This window comes from Protopterus annectens, chromosome 12.part0 (genome assembly GCF_019279795.1).
Source record: "Protopterus annectens isolate FY-2018-M chromosome 12.part0, PAN1.0, whole genome shotgun sequence".
In the NCBI taxonomy this organism is placed as follows: domain Eukaryota; kingdom Metazoa; phylum Chordata; order Ceratodontiformes; family Protopteridae; genus Protopterus; species Protopterus annectens.
This window is the reverse complement of record NC_056746.1, coordinates 1,535,516,190-1,535,536,776: the sequence shown is the minus strand read 5'-3', so window position 1 is coordinate 1,535,536,776 and position 20,587 is coordinate 1,535,516,190. Positions and strand designations below refer to the sequence as shown.

Here is a 20,587-nt window from a genome sequence, read left to right as displayed (position 1 = left end):
AGATAAAAGTATGTCAGACATAAGTTGTCTGGCTATTTATGGAATTGGAGAAACCAGGCCATCACCCTGAGGTTTGATATGTCTGGATGGATCATGCCTGTATGGTAAGACAGGAGGTCTGGAGCAGATCCAGAATACAAGGTTGTTGAAGTAAGTGAGGCCAAAGGAAGGGAAACCAAATCTGTCAAGGCCAGTAAGGTGCAATGAGGATGACTTTGCTCTTCGATATGGCAGCTTTCTTTAAGAATTTCGGAATTAATGGGATTGGTGGGCAGGCATAAAGTAGACTGGGGGGCCAATCATGAAGTAGAGCATCTCTCGGTGATTCTTCCTGTGGCGGGATTAGGGCAAAGTAGCTGCTGTATTTGTAGTTTAGGGGAGAATCAAAAAGATTGCAGCAAGGCTGGCCCAATCAACAAAAAATCATTTCCATTACTATCTTGTGGCGAGACCACTTGTAAGGTAGAAGAATACACCTGCTCAGCTTGTTATCTATCACACTGGACTTCTCCGAAATTTGTGTTGCTATGAGAAAGTGTTTGGATGAGATCACCCATTGCCACACTCCAAACGCTTCTCAACACAACGGGTAAGATCTGGTCCCTCCTTGTTTGTTGATGTACCAAACTACTGACATATTGTCCATTTGAATTGTAATCATCCCTGAAGGGAGAGCATCTTGAAGGGCCTGCAACACTAAAAGCACTGCTCTCATCTGTAGGACACTGATATGCAAGTTGGTCTCTTATGGAGACCAAGTTCCTTGGATTGTTTTCCCCAGAAAATGCCCTGACACCTCAAATGGGAAGCATCCGTGGTCACTATGGCCTTGGGCTGAGAGGGGAATGAATGTATGGCCTTCTAGAACCTGATTTGCTTCAATCCACCACCTGAGATCTCTCTCTTACATATGTGAGTGATTCGTATCAGAGTTGACATGGGTTGGTAAAGTATCGACCATTGTGTTGCTAGCATCCACTGTAGAACCTTCATGTAAAATCTGGCTAAAGTTACTAGTGTTATTGCCACTGACATTGATCCTAGAGCTTGAAGAACTAAGTGAGCTGAAATCTTGGTACTGCAGATTATTTTTTCTGACCTATGATCTTGTAGTTTGAACCCTTGAGGGATGCATTGAAGCTATAATTAACTTTGGGTTGAAGAGTGCTCCACTGAATTCCAAATTTTGAGTTGGTTCCAGTTGAGACCTGTCATAGTTTAAGGTTATCCCCAGATGAAAACACGTCTGGAGACCCTCAACTCTTGCCCTTATTAATTGATGCCTGGTTAGGGCAGTAATGAGCCAGTCATCTAGATATGGAAACACCCAGAATCCTTGCAGTCTCAAGTGAGCTGCTACTACTGCCATACATTTGGTGAACACCCTGGGCTGTGGTGAAACAAAAGGGCAGAACTCTGAAATGGAAATGACTGAGTCCCAGCTGGAATTGTAAGTACTTTCAGTATTGTCTGTTCATCTTTATTTGATAGTATGCATCCTGAAGGTCTATCAAGCTCATCCAGTTGTCCTTGTCCAGATAAAGGGAGAATGGAACTGTGACCATCCGAAGCTTGGTGTGTCGAACTGACTTGTTTCAGTTGCTGAGATACAAAATTGGTCTCCAGTCCCCTGTTTTCTTTATCACTAAAAAGAATCTTGAGTAAGTTCTGGATTCTACCTCACCTGGTGTGAACTCGTGGATGACTCTCTTTTCTACCAGCCTTTGTAGTTGAAATGCTGCTTCTTCCCTCTGACTGGGTGGAACATCAGGGAATTTCCTTGAGATTGGAGATGGAAGGGAAAAGGATATTATATGACCTATGGAAATAATCCTCTGCACCCAAGTATCTTTTGTTATGTCTAGTCAAGCTCTCTGGTGCAAGGATAAATAACCTCTGATTGCCTCAAAGAGAAAAATCGAGCCTCCTTTCAGGAGCACTGGTAAGGTCTGTCAAAGAAAGAATCACTGGAACCTAGTTTTGCTGGCCAACTCTGCCGTAGGGGTGGTGTCGACCACTGGAGTTCCCCCCTCAGCCCCTTGGAGAAGTTCCTCCACATGTGTCCTGGAAAGAACCCTGGGATTTCTTGAACCACATCTTTCAATCACTTCATTGATTCCTAGAAAAGGATCTTTGAGGGGTCGAAAAATGTACGCTCATGACAGACAGAGTTTTTATGTCCTTCTCACACCTGGATAACGTGTCCTTCACTTTGGGGCCAAACAAAGACATGCTGAAAAAGAGCATTCATGGATGAAGACTTGAAGGGATCTGCAAAATCACATAAATGCATCCAGGCATGTCTCCTGAGAGAAATGTCTGAACTCACTGCCCTTGAGGTTCTTCAGCTATCTCCAAAATGAGCCTCATGGACAAATTTGAAATAGATTGCAGGGTAGCCAACTGAGAAGTCACAGATTATTGGACCTCTGCAGACATAGATCCTGAGAGGGTACCTGACCTGGTTCCTTAATCAAATCCCTCTGCAATCTAATAAAGTGATCAAATAATTCAGCAACTTTAAAGAGAAGGTTGCTGAGATGTAGACCCCAAACCTGTCCATCACCCTAGACTCTCTGTTATCAAACTGGAAGAACGAGTGGAAACAACAGAAGTAGACCTAGGTCTTTTTTGTCGGATCCGAGAAAGTTGGGTCCATCAATTTTTTCTGCAAGTTCCTTTTTGGTGGCTGCCACCATGACCATGGCATCAAATCACCCTTTTAGCACAAAACCCTCTCCCCGAAGGTGATGCCATAATCTTGTCCGGTCTTCTGGGTATGGGTTAAACTGTGTCAGCTTCCTTTTACAACTGCCAAGAGACCAACTCAGTAAGCTTCTAGCCAAAATATAAAGGGAAGCTGGTAAACGTAGGCCAAGAAAAAAAAATCATTAAATAAAAACTGGCACATGAACACAATTTGAATGAAGCACTTTCTCAGCAAAAAGCCATAATGAGGGATCTGGTCAAATGCTGTGTTATAGCAACTTCTCAAGGACTTAAAAAAATTCTAAAGCATAATCAATGAGTTCACCTCTTATCTGAATCTCTTCTATAGTGGACAGATAGGATTTTCTTGTGGCAGGCTTCATGACTTTGTGTAACATCTAAACTACTTTCTCAAAAAAAAAAAAAAACAGTTCATTGGGAAGCTGCATAATAGTTTCCATGCTATCAAGAAAAAGGATTAGAAAATGAATTGTAACACCTTTCCTTCCTGTTTTAAGGTGTGATCATCCTTGAAAAGTTTACTGAGGACTTTGTTGAAGTTTGGATAACCACAGTTGTTTAGTCCTGAAATTAATTATCAAGATCATTTGAGCCCTCTCCTTCACAATGTTTAACAGGACTCTAGGTCAGATGGATTGTAGGGGAAGCAAACAACAGACCTTTGCTCCATTCACTCTAGAAGTCTTCCTGTGATATTGTTACAAAAAAGGAAAGTTGAACATTTTATGCAGAGGCAAGATATTTTGACAGGTAGCCCCACAAGTTTGTCAGGTAACAAAATACCTGAAAATTCAACTGCAATTCCAGATTCACCTGAATCTTATTAGTTAGAGTCTGAAAAAAATGCTGTGTTCCCCTGGCAAAATTATGCTACTATGTGGGAAATATTCACTGGCAATGTCAGGCCTCATACACCCACTAAAATCTGGCAAATATGAAATGCGTTCTTCATCCTGTAAATCACTAGTGGTACAGTATGAGGCTGTTATGATTTTGTTTAAGATTTCCACTGAGACAGACAGCATCTGAATGTTTTATAGTCATTTCTATCAATAACATTTATTTTAGATCATCATCATCATCCCCCATTTTCCAAGGGTTTTCTACATGAAGTCATGGTACCTTGTCAACTGTCATCAGCTCTCTCTATTCAATACCACCTTCCTCAACACTCAAACAATCCATCCACCTCTTTGCTGGCTGCCCTCTTTTTCACTTGCCTTCTTCCTGTCTGTCCAACATTTTCCTCACCAAATTGTCTTCTGCTTTTCTGCACATGCCCAAACTACCATAATCAGTTCTCTTTGACCTTTTCTGCAATAGCAGCTAATTTGTCTTCTGCTCTTATGTTCTCATTTCTTCATCTGTCCTACAGTGTACATCCTACCACCCATCTCAGGCACTTCATATTCACTACCTCAAACTTATTTTAGATGAACAGTGAAAGTAGAAGGCCACAGAACTTGCACTCTGACTGAATCCAAACAGGCACCCTGTTTGGAGTCTACAGAGATTGTTATGAGAATATGGGAAAGATGCCATATAACAACTTAAGAACTATATTTACACACCCAGCTATATCTTTGAGAAGAGATGGAATGAAATAAAACTCATGCCTCCAGGGAAGAGAACTGTCTGATTTCACAGACATCTGAAGTAATAGTGAAACTTCCTTAAGAGAAGTTTTGCAAGCTGGACCATCAAAACAAACATTTGTTGCCATGACACCTAAAAAAGAAAGAAAGACAATCACTTTTAAGGTAGTATTGCTGTGCTGTGCTAGGAATGATTTATAAGACTGTTGAATATGGGTTGGGTTTTTATATTTCATCATCATCGTTATCACCATAGGAGGTTACTAGGCTAATGGCCCTGGGGCCCTTACAAGCCTAGCCAAGAGTTTATTCCCAAAAAGAAACCTCAGTCAGCACCTGTTGCTCCTGTCAATAAGGGACACAGGTGGAACCCCTAGGACAGATTTGTGCTTTCCCATCCACTCATCAAGGTTGTGCTTGAAGAGGGTCAGTGAAGTACTCTGTTTAACTTATATGGGAAGTCTATTCCAGAGATGGGGCAGCCTCTGACAAACCTGTCTCTCCAGGAGGCTTTGTTGATGTCGCATATTAGATTCAGGCCTTCTGAGTGGGTAATGCATGTGTAGTTAGACTTACTGATATGGAGCATCTCTAGTAGGGCAGGGTCCAATATTGCCTTGTAGGCGAGACACAGCTCATCTCTGAGCAATCTGTATGATACCGCGTAGAGTGATGGGGATTTGAGCCTGTCTGCATAGGACAGGTTTTGCAGGCCATGGATTCTCTTTGTGATGTATTTTTGTGGCCATTCCAGTTGGTGCAGATGTTTGGAGAGGTACATACCAAATAGGGCGTTATACTCAATTATTGGTCTAATGAGGGAGGAGTACAGGGTGGTAATAACCTCCTTTTCTGGATGCAATCCTTTTATGAGATGAACAAAGTAAAAGGCATTTCTGACCACTGCCACTACATGAGGGTCGAATCTGAGATTGTTGTCAACCTGAGTACCCAGGTCACTCACCACAGGTTGTGTGCTTAGGGGGTTGCTGTTGATATGGTAATCATAGGGGCCATGTTTTTGCCGAATGGTATGATACTCCATTTTTTGTGTTTACCTTGAGGCCATGACTTTGGCACCAGTCATTAGCTGCTGTGAGACCCTCTTGCAGTACGTTAACATCATTTGGGGGCAATGACAGCACCCAACTTACAGTCGTCTGCAAACTTGGTCAGCCCCAGGCATTTTGTCTTTACCTGGACCTCTAAGAAGTAGATGCCAAACAGCAGGGGTCCCAAGACAAATCCCTGGGGAACTCCACTACTGACAGGTGCACTATCAGAGGTGGAGGCACCTATTTTGACATTGAGGGTCCTGTCGGTGAGCCAGTTGGCCACCTATCTGATGAGATAGGGATTTACGCCAAGCTGTGTTAGCTGTTTGATGATGCTTGCATGGGAGATTGTGCCAAAGGCCTTGGCTAAGTCAAGATAAGCTGTATGTACTGACTTTTCCTCATCCAGGGCCTTGGTGACAGTCTCAAAGAAGTCAACCAGGTTCAACAGGCAAGATTTGCCCTTGATGAATCTGAACTGGGTAGGGTCAAGTGCTTGGAGATTGCCTATGTCCTTGTTTATGAGCTTCATAATAATACACCCCATGGTTCTACAGATCAGACTTGTCAAGCTAATGGGGCGACAGTTTCCAGGGTCAGTACTGGCACCACCTTTGTGCAAGGGGATGACAATGGCAGCTCTCCACTCTGCTGGAATGAAGCCTGTACTTAGGCTGTGGTTGAATGGGGTGCTCAATGGCGAAGCCAGTTCTTGCTGGACATAGTGCAGAATACATTCTGGGATACTATCAGGTCCCATGGAAGCTGTGTTCTTTACCTTGGATAGGGCCTTTAACACTTGATCTACGTAGATGTGAGGTGCAGGACAAGTATCAGGGATGTCGAAAGGGCCATTGGAGGGGCAGGGGGTTGAAGTCTGCACTGAACCTATCTGTTAGCAACCCCATGTTTTCCATTTTCTACATGGGGTCAGGGTGTTATGTTAATTGTCACCATCTCTCTCAACTCATTGCTACACTCCTGCTTTCTTCGACACTCATAGCTGACTGTCACAAATCTTTTATCACACAATCCATCCACCTCTTTGTTGGATGGCCTCATTTCCTCTTACCTTCTTCTTGTCTGTCTCAAATCTTTTTCACCGGACTGCCTTCTGCTTTTCTGCACATGTGCCAAAACCACCATAATCTGTTCTCTTTTATCTTTTCTGCAACTGGAGCTACTTTGGATTCTGCTCTTATGTCCTCAGTTCTTTGTCTGTCCCACAGTGTGCATCCTACTACACTGCTCAGGTACTTCCTTTTCATCCCTTCTACCTTTTTCATCTGCTCTGCCTTTACTGCTCAGGTTTCTGTACCATACAGTAGTAGTGGTTGCACCATTGTTTTATACACCTTATTTTTCAGCTTCTTTGGCATTCTTCTGTTATACACTACACTTGACACTCTATGCAAGGTAGCTCACTTCCCTCTGATTCTAGCTTTGACCTCTTCATTCAGAATTCTATTCTCCTCAACCACCCCTCTCACATACGTAAAGCTATTAACCTGTTCCACCATCTTCCCTTTTATCTCAATTTTCAGCTTCTTCTGATTTCCCCAATTTGCTGCCATTACCAATGTCTTAATCTGTACTTAGTTTCATCCCATGTGCCTTTAGTTTTGCATTCCATTCCCCTATCCTTTGCTGAAGTTCTTGCTCAGAGTTTGCCTGTAATGCCACATAGTTTGCATACAGCAACTTTGTTGATCTGTCCCTTTCGATCTATTTTCCTAATGTAGTCCATCACCAGTATGAGCATCAGTGGGCTCAGAGCTGAACCCTGGTGCACACCCACTCCCACTGGGAACCTCTCTGTGAGGCCGAACACTGTTCGTAATTGAGTCCACTGGGTCCTTGTACATAGCCTGTACTAATTCTATCAATGTTTCTGGGACTTCAAACCACCTCACTACTGCCCAAATCAGCTTTCTTTGGACCTTGTTATATGCTTTCTCCAAGTCTAGGATTGTCCAGATGAAATTTTTCCTCATCTCTGCTTCCTCTCAACTATTTGACTCACTGCAAACATTGGGTCAGTTGTGCTGCCTCCTGATCTGAATCAGAACTGCTCATCTCCCATCTTACTTTCTACTACTCTGTGTATCCACTTATCAATCACCTCTCCAGAGCTTTAATGCAATGTGACAGGAGTTGATACCTCTGTACTGCCCACAATTGTGGATGTCCTCTTTGTTCTTGTACACTGGAATGAGTATGCTTATTCTCCAGTCATCTGGGTTATGCCTCTCTCTCCACACTGCTATGAGTACCCTCAGGAGCCATTTCTCCCCATCTCACCCAGCATCTTTATCATATCTGATGCGACCTTATCTCAGCTTGCTGCTTTCCTTGACTTCATTTTCTTTAATGTTGTTCTTACTTCTTCTATGTTGGAATCCTTCTGTTCTCTCACTGTAGCCTATGTCTGGGGCAGTATAGCTTCTGTGCAGTCTTCTTCATTTAGAAGCTGCTGAAAGTACTCCTTCCTTCTGCCTTTGACATCCTTTGGGCTGATGAGCAGGTTGTTGCTGGTATCCCTTATCAAGTGTTTCTGACTATTTTCTTTATCTTTCTGGCTTTGCTTTGCAACCTGATATATTTTCTTTGTGCCACCTATTGAGTCACTTTCCAGAAACTGGTAGAGTGCCTCTGAAGCCCTGTTCTTTGCTATTGCAACTCCCTTTTAGCTTCTTTGTTAGCCAACCAGTATTCCTTCCTAGCCTGGTCTGTCTTTTCTATCTCCCATTTTTTCCTGCACTCCTTCTTTCTTTTGACAACCTCCTGGACTTGTGCATTGCACCACCATCTTTCCTTATGTACCTTATTTCCAAACCTGGCTCGGCCACACATCTGTTCTGACGTCCTCACACATGCTGTTTTGAGGCGCTGCCATTCTTCACCTACACCTATTTCCTCCTCTTCTAGGGATGCTAGACCCCTGACTAATTCCTTGAACTACTGTCCTTTCTCTCCAGTCAGCTTCCAGGTCTTCAGCCTCCTCTCTGCTGACCTTAGAGCCTTCAGTGACCATTGTTTGCAGTTGAATGTGGCAACCAGTGGTTTATGCAATGGGCCAGCTGTTTTACTGGGGGTGACTTTGACATCACTGATTCTATGCCAGTGCCCTATCCATACTAGGAGGAAGTCTACCTGAGTTGCATGTTGGCCACTCTTGCGTGTCATCATGTGACTGTCTTTCTGTACAATGTATTGGCAACTATCAAGCCATTTGCCTGACAGAAGTCTACAATGGCCTCTCCTTCTTATTCTTTATATTTATTCATGAACTGAAATAAATAAGTTGAAAAGAATATAAAAAACAGTTTATGAAGAAAATAAGTGGGGAGAAAAACATAAGGTATGAAATGAGATTAAGGTCATTAAATTTATTCTCACTTAATTTCAGAATTATCAGATGAGATTTAATATGTGCACATAAATGTTTTGTGAACGAAGAATTACAATATACACTGAAATTATTAAATGTGAAGTTAATACAAGGAATAATTTTCTTTTAGTTAACTTAGAGAATATGAAAACAAAACTAGGCTGGTACTTCTTTCAAAACAGAGCAGACATAAGTGAATCTGCTTACTTAGAGAGGTGAGATTTTGGAACAGTGGTGTGTGGAGATAGGTATTTTGGACATTTTCTTCATAGACTGTGGCTTGCAGTGATCTCTTGTAAAGTCTCATAGAATATTACAAACACTGAAACAAGTCAGAAAAGAGACAACAAAGCAGAGACTTTTTCCTAAGGCGGAATTACCCTTATTAAGATGGTATCGGTACCACTCCTAAGAATACGTTCTACTAAAAATGTTAAAAAAATGATTTTGGGTTGTTTAGCTTCAGTCCTTAGGAATGCAAAAGGGAAATAATGAACCTTAAATATTTCAGGAGTTACTCATCTGAATGAGTATGAATCGGTCATCCCGATATCGGTATATATGAATACCTATTCTCCTGAGAGTTTCAATGACTGCAGCTAATTACGTTTCTCTGAAAACCTTAGAGCTGCACCAAAAATATAAACAACAAACTGGGAATTGTTAACACCTATCACAAACCTAAGGAACATCCTGTGTGGCAAAGATATAGGACTGTGCCAAAAGTCATCACTGAGGCATCCATCCATATGTAGAATAACATTAATGAGACCCAGAAGGACAAACATCCTGAACTTCAGAAAGCTCAAGTGTTGGATGATACTGACTGATAACATGATAGAAAAATTTAAATAAAAAATTATTATGTGGGTGGATGTAATACTGGGCCTAATCTTAGCAGCAGTAAAAGCCTTTTGGTCCTTATTGAATGACAACATTGACCCCTTGTTAAAATAATTTAAATATACTTTCCTGACCATGTCCATTTTGAAAATTGTTAAAAAATAATGATAATAGATAATTCTTATTAAAGTGACCTACCTAAAATGTATTCAAATACAGATGGTCCTAAAATGATGAACCCCCAAAAATGTATAACTTATGAGAAATATTAAATCATAGTCTGGCAGCTCTCATTTGAGTACTGGGGCTAAACTAATATATTCATTAAGGCCTGGGTGTTTATTAGCTTCCAAGTTTATTTGCCAAAATAATTCTCTATACTCAACCTTCATCTCCCAAAGCCCTCCTCTTATATCTATTGGTATTATCTCTAAAACAAAAAATAAGAACATATCTCCCTTACAGCTTAAAGTGTGCTTATATAATGCATTTTGTTTTCATTTTTAATCTGAATGTCATAATAGTGTTCATATATTCTTTTCTTTAGTTTATGTTCCATTTTTCTAATATAAAATGCATCACATAGGTCACACAAAGCCAGATATACCACTCCTACCATGTTAATGTTAGAAAAAGTTTTCTTCTCCATGTACTTATTTCTACTTTTTATATATACCTTCTCATTGTGCCAAATGTAGGAACATTGTGAACATGCCCCAGATTTAAATGTCCCTTTTCTTTTTGTACTGTTATTGTTACTCGATATGCCCTTATGCTCTTTAAGTCCTTTAAATATTGACCTTTCCTAGGAGTGGTTTTAAGGGGTTTGTCAATCACATTACCTAAATCTGTTAGGACTGCAAACCTTTCCCACTCTTTTTCAACTATATGTCTGATCACCTGTGAGTCACCATTATCAGTCACAAATGCCGTATTAAATCCTTCATCTTTTCCATGATTACATTTACCTTTATCCATCTCCCTTGAATCAATGTTGTTATTTTTTCTTCCTAGGAGTGGTGAAAACCTTTCATTTCTTCCCTTCATGACTTCATCTTTAACTTTCTCTATAAGACTGTTTGAGTAACCCCTTTCCTTACAGAAACAGATTTAGTCTAAAAAGTTACATTCTGTTTGAAAACCTGTGTTATCTGAGGTCATTCTACTTGCCCTGACATATTGGGTGGGTACTTCTAAAATGTAGATATGAACTGGAAAAGTTTCCTTTCTGAACACCGTAGATTTGAAGCCCCTGTTTATTTTGTGAAAAGAAACTTCTTAATAAATCATCTCGTTATAGGTGAATTTCAAAAAATCTGTAGTCATTTCGAGATATCCCATAAAGTCTCTAAATCTATCTTCCATGTCTACCCAGAATAAATGTATATCATCAAGGTATCTTTTATACAATGTACAACATGTCATAACTGAAAATGAGGATAAATTTTTGTTCCCACATGGCTAAAACTATACTAGCATAAGTGGGGGAACAGCTGGCCCCCACTGCCACACCTTTAACCAGTTAGAAAAATAGATGTAATTATTTTTCAATACCAGTTCGATAAGTTCTAGACATGTATGAAACCCACTCAGAGTGAGTCTCAATCCCTGGACTAAAGCCTCCTCAACCCATTCCATAACCTCATCATGGGGTACGACAGAAAACAAATCAACTATGTCAATGTCAATAATTCTGGTCTGACACTTTTTAAAAAGTTCCAGGAGTCCTTCAAAATTTCAGTTTCACCCGTCCATAATGTTTTTAACTTGTAATCTAAAAATCTTGTCAATAGGGCAGTTTTAGACCCTTCTGCAGAGACTATGGGTCTTAAAGGTGGATCCATAATATTCTTATGCGTTTTCGGTATCCCGAATATAGAGGGGACTTTTGGTCTGTCGTTTTTATGTTGATAAGTCCATCAAGTAGTAAATCATTATGGGCTAAATCTATCTTCTTGTAAGAAACATCAATTTCATTTTTGACACTCTGACGTATTTACTGGTATCACCTAAAATGTCTATAATTTTGCCTTTGTATGTTAATGTGGCCATCATTACTATTCCCCCACCCTTATTAAGTCTCATCACCCTCAAATTCTTATTGAACCTAATCTCATCATGTCTTTTCCTTTCTCCAATAGTGGGGTTGGATCCACATCTTTTGTTGGAAACAGCCTTCCTCAGGTCTTTTTTCTACTAAAATTTCAAAATTGGTTATTATGTTGTTTCTGGTAAGTTTTACAACATTTAATAGTTTTAAATGGTATATAGTTTTTTCCACTAGATGGGGATAAAGCACTGAGAAAGTGATGTTTTATCATAAATTTCTTTTTATATTAAAGTTAAAATTTTAGGAAGAATATTATTTATATTTTTAAACCTTTACTAGTCTATGACCATCTTTAACAAGGGCATTATTTAATTCATATTATTAAATATTATACGACAATAGTGGATAGATATATTTAATTATTTGTTTTTAACAGTGAACGATGATAGGTTAATTGAATAATTCAGTGGCCCATTTCATTGTTGGTTTTGATATTCCTGGAGGATATAAGGAATTGGTTTTGAATATTTTACTAAGCATCTGATGAAGTCTGTTCACTGGGAGACAAAAACACTGTGATATTGTTAAAGCATTTATGTGGATTGGTTGAATAAAGTTCGGTATGACAAGCAGCATTCATTTATTCCTTCCTGGAGTGCCTTATTATACATTTTGCATTATTGGTTGTTGGTTTAGGGCACTTTATTTACTTATTCTGTGGTTCTGCTAAGAATTTTCCCTGGTTAGAAGGGCCTGATCTGTTATTTTGAATCTCATTATTTTGAAACTTCCCTGTAGACATTTTTAGTATCATTCTCTCACAGAAGGTCTGAAATGTAAGTGCTACACATGAACAGAAAGAATTTTGTGAAAGATTTTAACATTTATAAAAGGCTGCTTTCTATCCCAGGTCACAGACGCAGGCTAGAAATCTAGATACTGCTTCCTTGCCTTATCATTTTCTTTGTTCCCTGAATATATTCATGAGCTTCTGGACCAAACAGGAAATTTGGAGACAATGGAAGAGTTGAAATCCTGTATAAAACACTTTCAGGATGGGGCTATTCCCAAAGACCTACAATCAGATTATCAGTGCTCGACGCATACTTGTTCAAGGTGGCATTTGTCTCTATTTTTCTTGCTCTCTTGTTTGTAATGCAGTATCATGTATGTTTGCATCCTGGCAACTTTTGAGTGGTCTGAGATCAGTGGATATTAGAAGACAGGCATTACACTAAATGTCAGTGTATGCTCCTTCTCCATACTACAATAATTTTGAAGGGGGAGTGTCGGGGGGGGGGAGATCCCTACACAGCAGCATTATTTTATATATTAAAATTGACCAAGAATAATAAATTGTGTGACTGTGCAGCTCAAATAAAACACAAATAACCAAAACAAAGCTCATGTAGTGTTGGACAACAAATAAGAAAACTCGTAGATGTAAAGTAATAGTTTTTTATTCCAAAAATTGCACGTAAAGAAAGAACAATCTAAAACGGTTAAGCGCTTTCATACCTAAACATTTGGAACTTCATCAGAACTGTTATAACTAAAACCGATGAATATTTAAATAGATGCAGAGATGTCATGTGATACTAATCAGGATAAACTATCCATTGAAAAGCAAATTAATCATGCTGAAAATATATGCTGTTAAAGTGTAATACAAATAATGCAGATATATATATATATATATATATATATATATATATATATATATATATATATATATTAATAATACACTACTTTGAAAAAAACAACTCGATAACATTTGTTAAATAAAATAAACATGCTAACCACTTTATAAATATAAAATATATAGATATATAAACAATAAGAATGAATAAAAACTGATAAAAAAGAATCCTAAAAATAAATAAATGAAAAAAAAAACAATTTGGGGCAACATGACAATATAGATAAGTTTTAAAACTGGTAAAATAGTGACCCGGTCATTCATTCAGTCCTGGGAAAACTGAGGCATTAAGTCTCAGTTGCCAAATAAGTTCCATATACTCAACTGTTGTTTCCCAAGCCCCTCCCTGATTAGAATGAGGAAGAACTTCTAATATCCCAGATAAGAGCTTGTAATAACTAGAACATGTCTGTGTATGCTTATAAAGAGAATTTGTTATATTACATTTTGGGACAGCATAAATATGTTTGTATATTCTCTTCTGAAAATATATTTCAGTTTTGCCAACATAAAAACTGTCACATCCAGAACAAAGTGCAATATATATCACCCCTTTTCATGTACAATTACCATCTGTGAAATGTACATTAAAATTTGAAGTATTATCCAACCTAATAGATTGTTGTTCAAGGATAAATGCACACTGTCTACAAGCCCCACATTTACATGTACCCTTAATAATCCTAGTTTCATCTATAATATTTGGGTATTTAGGCATATATTTAAATTTTTTACCCATTTTTTATACAAATTTATGGGATTCACCTAACAATTTAAACATATCATCATCAACTGCAAGAATATTTCAATTCCTAATGACAATATATTTTCCGGTCTTGGAATAAGAGTTGTAAGTAACCACCAAAGAATTAACAAATCTATAATTTATGTTGACATCACTATAATTATAACTTCCACTAGATGGTATGCCAGCTCCATGTAGTGGGTTGAATCTAGTACCTAGGGTTACCACCTGTCCCCCTTTGCGAGGGACAGTCCCACTTTGGGCAGTTGTGTCCTGCAAAAAAACCTACAAGATGGCAAATGCCCTGAGATTTTAAAACAAAATATATTTCTTAAGTTTTCTTTAACAATTGCATAAAACAGTAATTTTGTATCTGAAACACATTAATATTATATCAGATAGGATAAGTGAAGTTCTGCCCTTTGCACTGGCCATGGGTATGTTTTGTCCTGTGAAATCTCAAATTTCTACAAAAAATGTCCCACTTTGGGCATTTGAAAAGGTGGCAACCCTACTAGTACCCCAACCTTGACACACCTTATCCTGTATTTTAACATGAAAACTTTTAGGATGATATACATATTTAACCCATCTCAAAACATGATACAAATAATTCTCTTTATAAGCTTATATAGACAGACTTAATGAACATTTTATTACTTTTTAGGATTCTTTTAAATTAATTTTTATTCATTCTTATATTGTTTATACATTTTGTATTTATACTGGTTACAATGTGGTTAGCATAGTAATTGTATTTATCAAATTCTGTTACTGAGTTGTTTTTCAAACTAGTGTACTATTAATACATATATGTTATTTGTATTACACTTATACATTTTTTAAACAGTGTATATGTTCAGCATGATTAATTTGCCTCTAATGGATAACTTATTCCAATTAGCATCACATGACATCTTTGCATCTGTCTAAATGTTCATTGGTTTTAATTATAATGGTTCTGATGAAGTCCCGAGAGTTTAGGGACGAAAGCCCTTAACCATTTTAGATTGTTTTTTCTTTACGTGTAATTCTTGGAATAAAACAGGTAAATCCCAGCGACCAACAAATGAATGAATCACCAACCAGTGGCAAAGAATGCACCAGGAATCAGGAAACTATGCTGGAACAACTAGATTTATTGTAAACACAATAGTTAAGCGCTTTCCACAGTACTTAGACTGTCTTCATCAGAACGACATATGATGAAATTCATAAGCTTATATACAACAAACACTCTAAAAACCCGCCCTTAATAACAATTAATCAATTAAATCATTAACAATGAACAAATAAAACATTCTTGACTCACAGCATAAACTACCATATATTGAAATACTTACTTAAAATAAAAGACAATATATGATCTTTGTGCAAGACAATATTACAAATGCAATCATTTGCACAGGTAACACATACCTGTGCAAATGATTGCATTTGTAATATTGTCTTGCACAAAGATCATATATTGTCTTTTATTTTAAGTAAGTATTTCAATATATGGTAGTTTATGCTGTGAGTCAAGAATGTTTTATTTGTTCATTGTTAATGATTTAATTGATTAATTGTTATTAAGGGCGGGTTTTTAGAGTGTTTGCTGTATATAAGCTTATGAATTTCATCATATGTCGTTCTGATGAAGACAGTCTAAGTACTGTGGAAAGCGCTTAACTATTGTGTTTACAATAAATCTAGTTGTTCCAGCATAATTTCCTGATTCCTGGTGCATTCTTTGCCACTGGTTGGTGATTAATTCTTGGAATAACAAAACTATTACCTTACATCTACAAGTTTCCGGGTTGTTGTTTGACACTACATGAGCTTTGTTTTTGTTATATATACTACAATTTCTTGTAAAACAATGAGAAATAGTATGTGTATTATGATGTGTGGCTGTTGAGCTGTCATTTATGAGTTTTTGTGATCAAGCAAGTGTGGTGCAAGGTCATTGGTAATGAGCATATATACAGACCCCCCACCAAGTCATGCAAGTCTTCAAAACATTATCACAGATGCAGTCAAGTTAAAAACAAAAAAGATGCAAAGTACATATACTTCTACATAAAGGATTCTATTTTTCCATATGTTTGACAAACTATCCACTTTTCAGTATCACCTAGTTCAGAATGTTCTGCCATCATATCCAAAAGCATAAAAAAAAAGGGTTGGGAGGTTGGCCTATTGGTTAAGGTGTTTGCTTTACAAGCACAAGGTACAGGGTTTGAATCTCATGGGATAATTGACTAGGCTTAAAATGGCTCGCAAGGGCAGATAGCCTAGTACTAATCTATGAATCTATGAATCTAAAACAAAAAAAAAATAGCACTACACAACTTAAACAAATATATTTTTCAGATAACATGAGGTTTACTGCTTTATCTATAACTTCCATGTACATGGCATCTAGTTGGGAGACAGAAACATTTTCAGTGATTGTGACTTTGTCACAGTGGAGGAGTTAGAATGCCTCTTAATTTTCTGTCAAGAATGTTTGATGTTTGTGCTCTTGGTAGAGTTCGTTTTGACAATTTCATCTAAGAAGACAGAAACAGACATATAACGATGCGAAAATTTTAGCAATCATGATTCAAGATCATTTAAAGACACCAAAAACCTCCTCAGAAGAAAGATACTGAGACCTACACCTTTAGCCAGGCCAGGCAGTGGTGGTCACTTTCAAGCACTTGTTTACTGGATGTCCCTATATTGCCTAACTGGGCTCAGCCCGAAAACTGTTGTATGGAGTCAACATGTGGGCACACTACCCACTACCTACAAAGCAAAATGTAGAGGTTAGGTTTAATAGGTTTAATAGGTTTCCCATATGGTCTAGTGGTTAGGATTCCTGGTTTTCACCCAGGCAGCCCGGGTTCGACTCCCAGTGTGGGAATGGGTTGCATCTTGGGTTGGGAGGGTGGCCTAATGGTTAAGGTGTTTGCCTTACAAACACAAGGTGCAGGGTTTGAGTCTCACAAGGGATAATTGGCTAAGCTTAAAATGGCTCGCAAGGGCAGTTAGCTTAGTACTAATCTATGAACCTATGAACCTAATGCCAGCTGTGAGTGGGGTAGATTAAGATGGAACAGAACCTGAAAGGAAATTAGCTCTCTGGATGTGGAATAAGCAGAATGTACCTCACTGGTGTGGAAGGAGAACGAGGAGAATGAGCTTGTGTAACAGTCAAAAAGTGCCAGCTAGATATTGTAGCTGGTCTTCCCTCAAATAAAAATATTTTTCAGTCAGATAACATGAGGTCTGGTTGTTTTTATCTATAACTTCCATGTACATGGCATTTAGTTGGAGACAGAAACATTTTCAGTGATTGTGACTTTGAAAAAGTGGAGCAGTTAGAATGCCCCTTTAACCCTTCAGTTGTTTTGCCAGGAATGTCTGTGCTCTTTGTAGAGTTAGCTTTGATCATTTCTGCTAAGAGGACAAAAACAGACACAAAATGATACAAATACTTTAGCAATCATGATTCAAGTTAAATTAAAGACTCCAAAAACCTCCTCAGAAGAAAGATACTGAGACCCACACCTGAAGCCAGGCCCCAAGCATTTGTTGACTGGGTATCCCTATAATTATAAAGCACATAGCTTTTCCTTCTTTGTAATTATCATCAGTCAAACATTACATACACTTTTAAATCCTGCCTTTCCATAAACCTCACATCTCCTCCTGAACATTATTCTGCATGTATTGTTCGCACAATGTCCATTTATTTCTATGTAATTTGCTTCTTATCTTTTCTAAAAATAACCTCTTCTAGTTCTTTTATCTCTTTTTCAACACTTCAAATACAGTTGGTTTAGACTTTGATTTCCATTTTCAAGTATCTGGTGATTTGGCAGGCAACAGAATTAAACATAAGGCCTTATTATCTCGAGGCAATTCAGATCATGTGTCCCAGCTCAAAATAATCTTATCCTTAGTTACAGCCATTTGCCCACCCAATATCGCAGACAGAGCCCTCTGTGGAGATTTTTTTAATCTGCCAACTGATTACAGTTCCAAAACATATGTTTCCAGTTACTTCTTTCTTCCTCATCACAACTCCAACATTTGCTATCTAACTGTGGAAAAATTATTTGAAGTCTGTTTGGGGTTCAAACATACCTATGCAAACACTTCCAAATAAAGCATCCTAAACCTTCTGGACCTTGTTGCATACTTAGGAGCCATACTTATGTCTTCCCACAGCTTTTCCAGTCTCTTTTTCTTCCCAGTCTTTTGTAACCCCCTCTGATTGATTCTTATAGTTATCATGCAATATTTTATATGCCCTAATAATTACCCTTATGTAACATTAGCTTCTATTTTATAGTCAACTAAAACCTCTAACAAAGCAGGTCTTTTACTGAAGATTTCCCTGTCTCTTTTTCTTTGCCTGTACTCTGATATTAAACCCTGGTAGGGAAGGCAGTCTCTAGCCTGCAGTCCAAATGCCTTCCTGGCCTCATTCCACTCTGTTAACTTTCCCTGTCTCGTTATTTGCTCTCAATACCTTGGTTCCATTTCCAGTTTTCTCCAGCAAATTCCAGACATTTGTTACCTATTTTTGTAACCCTTACAGTCACCCCTACTGGCAAAATTTCCTTTCTCCATTCTTGTGCTGGATTACTTCTTAGAATACGTTCTGCTACTTTATGGATATAATCTTCTGTATGGTTATTATTCTCCTTAACGATCTGCATTCAAAATATCACTCTCTGTTTCTTCAGCTTCCCACCTACTTCATCATCTTTTCCATTTTCAGTTATAACCTTCTGCTTGTGTTATGTATATGAACCTTAACTAAACAGCTCTAAAATATCCTTCAAATTAGGTAATCCTAAATCACCTTATTCTATTGGAAGGATCAATTTATCTCACGTAATACTTGCTCTCTTCCCATATCAGATAAATTCCTTCAATTGTTTATTAATTACTTGCCACAACTTCGACTCTGGCTGATAAAGATATGCCTGATGTATAAAATTAAAGGGACTAAAATATTTTTACTGTTTGTATCATCCTATTCATATCCATAAACAAGAGTGCTCAGTTTATCAGTTTTTGTATTATCTTTTGTTTAGTCTTGCCCCACATATCCTTAGTTGTCACAACAGAAGCCTTTTTAATCCATACTTTTAAATACTACATCTTACTGCGTTCCCATAAATACGGATACTGCTGAACCAATTTGTGTACAAGTACATAATTTACTGCTAAAGCCTTTGTTTTATCTTCATTAATTTTATATCATGAAAAGATGTGGAACTGTCTCAGAATGTTCCGCAGCACTGAGATGTCCTTTTCTGGATTTATCAGGTACAAAATAATAACACCTGCAAATAAAGCCATCATTTTTGATTACCATACAAATTATATCCTTGCATTTCTGAATTCCTTATTTTCTTTGCCAATGGCACTAAATATAAAGCATGTAACAAAGGAGGAAGAGTACAGGTTCCTCTGTTCAAGCACAACTTATAAGAGAGAACTCTCCTACTTTAATTCTTGCCTCGGATCCTTCACATATCCTCCTAATAAACCTTTTTTTTGTATCAGGAAATGCAAATTATTCCAGTGCCTTACTCAAAATCCCAGCTTACTCTGTAAAATGCTTTCTCTGCATCAAAACCCACCAAGAACAGCAATATTTTCTTACATTATGCTTCCCTCCGGATCATCATTGTTCTATTAATGTTGTCAAATGTTGCTTCCTCTCTAAAAAACTACATTAACCCATATTTATCAATCTTGGCAACACTTTTGCTGCTAATCTTTTAGCTAGTATAGATATAAGCACAATATAATCACGGGTTAAAAGTGAAATGTATCTGTATGAAGCTGGGTCTAATTGGACTTTACTGTCTTTAAGTAATACAGCAATCAAAGCATGTAGGTGCTTCCCCACCTTTTAAAATACTGTTAAACAAAATCTTCCAGATCTTTATCACTTTCTTTTCTCCTATCTTCCAAACTTCCACAGGAATATTATCTGTTCCTGCAGACATTCCAGAAGATTGATTATAATTCACTGTTTTTATTTCATCCTCTCCTATGTTAACTGTTACTTGTTGAGCTTCACCTTGATATAACTAAGTCTTTCATAAATACTTCAAGTTGTACTATTTCTTGAGTTCCACATTTCTCTGCTTTATACTAATTTTCTTAAAATTTCTGAAATATCTTTAATACCTCTAGAGGATCTCTGGTTATTTTTCTTGCTAAAGGCTACCTAAGTTTGGCAACAATCTTATCTAGCTTATGTTGCCTAAGTTATTGTGCTAAAAGTTTTTGTGCCCTGGAGGTATTATTTAAATAGTTGCTTAATAGCAATCTTTCTAAACACGAGCATATTATCCAGATACTCCTTTATTTTCTCTTTTTCTCTTCAGCACTGTGCATTTGTGCCTCTTCTTGTTCTGTGAGATTCCTCTTATTCTGTAATACTTTTAAACTTTGTCAGCCCCAATAAGTAATTCCTATTACTT

General features: G+C 37.8%; 1 protein-coding gene and 1 non-coding gene across 4 annotated transcripts in view; one reads left to right on the top strand and one right to left on the bottom strand.

The window, feature by feature from the left end:
* Positions 1–20,587, bottom strand: part of FBF1 (Fas binding factor 1) — a 1,798,645-nt gene that overhangs the window by 89,903 nt on the left and 1,688,155 nt on the right. The window lies entirely within an intron of this gene.
* Positions 16,927–16,998, top strand: TRNAE-UUC. Its single transcript has one exon. It is a non-coding gene; the product is annotated as a tRNA-Glu (tRNA).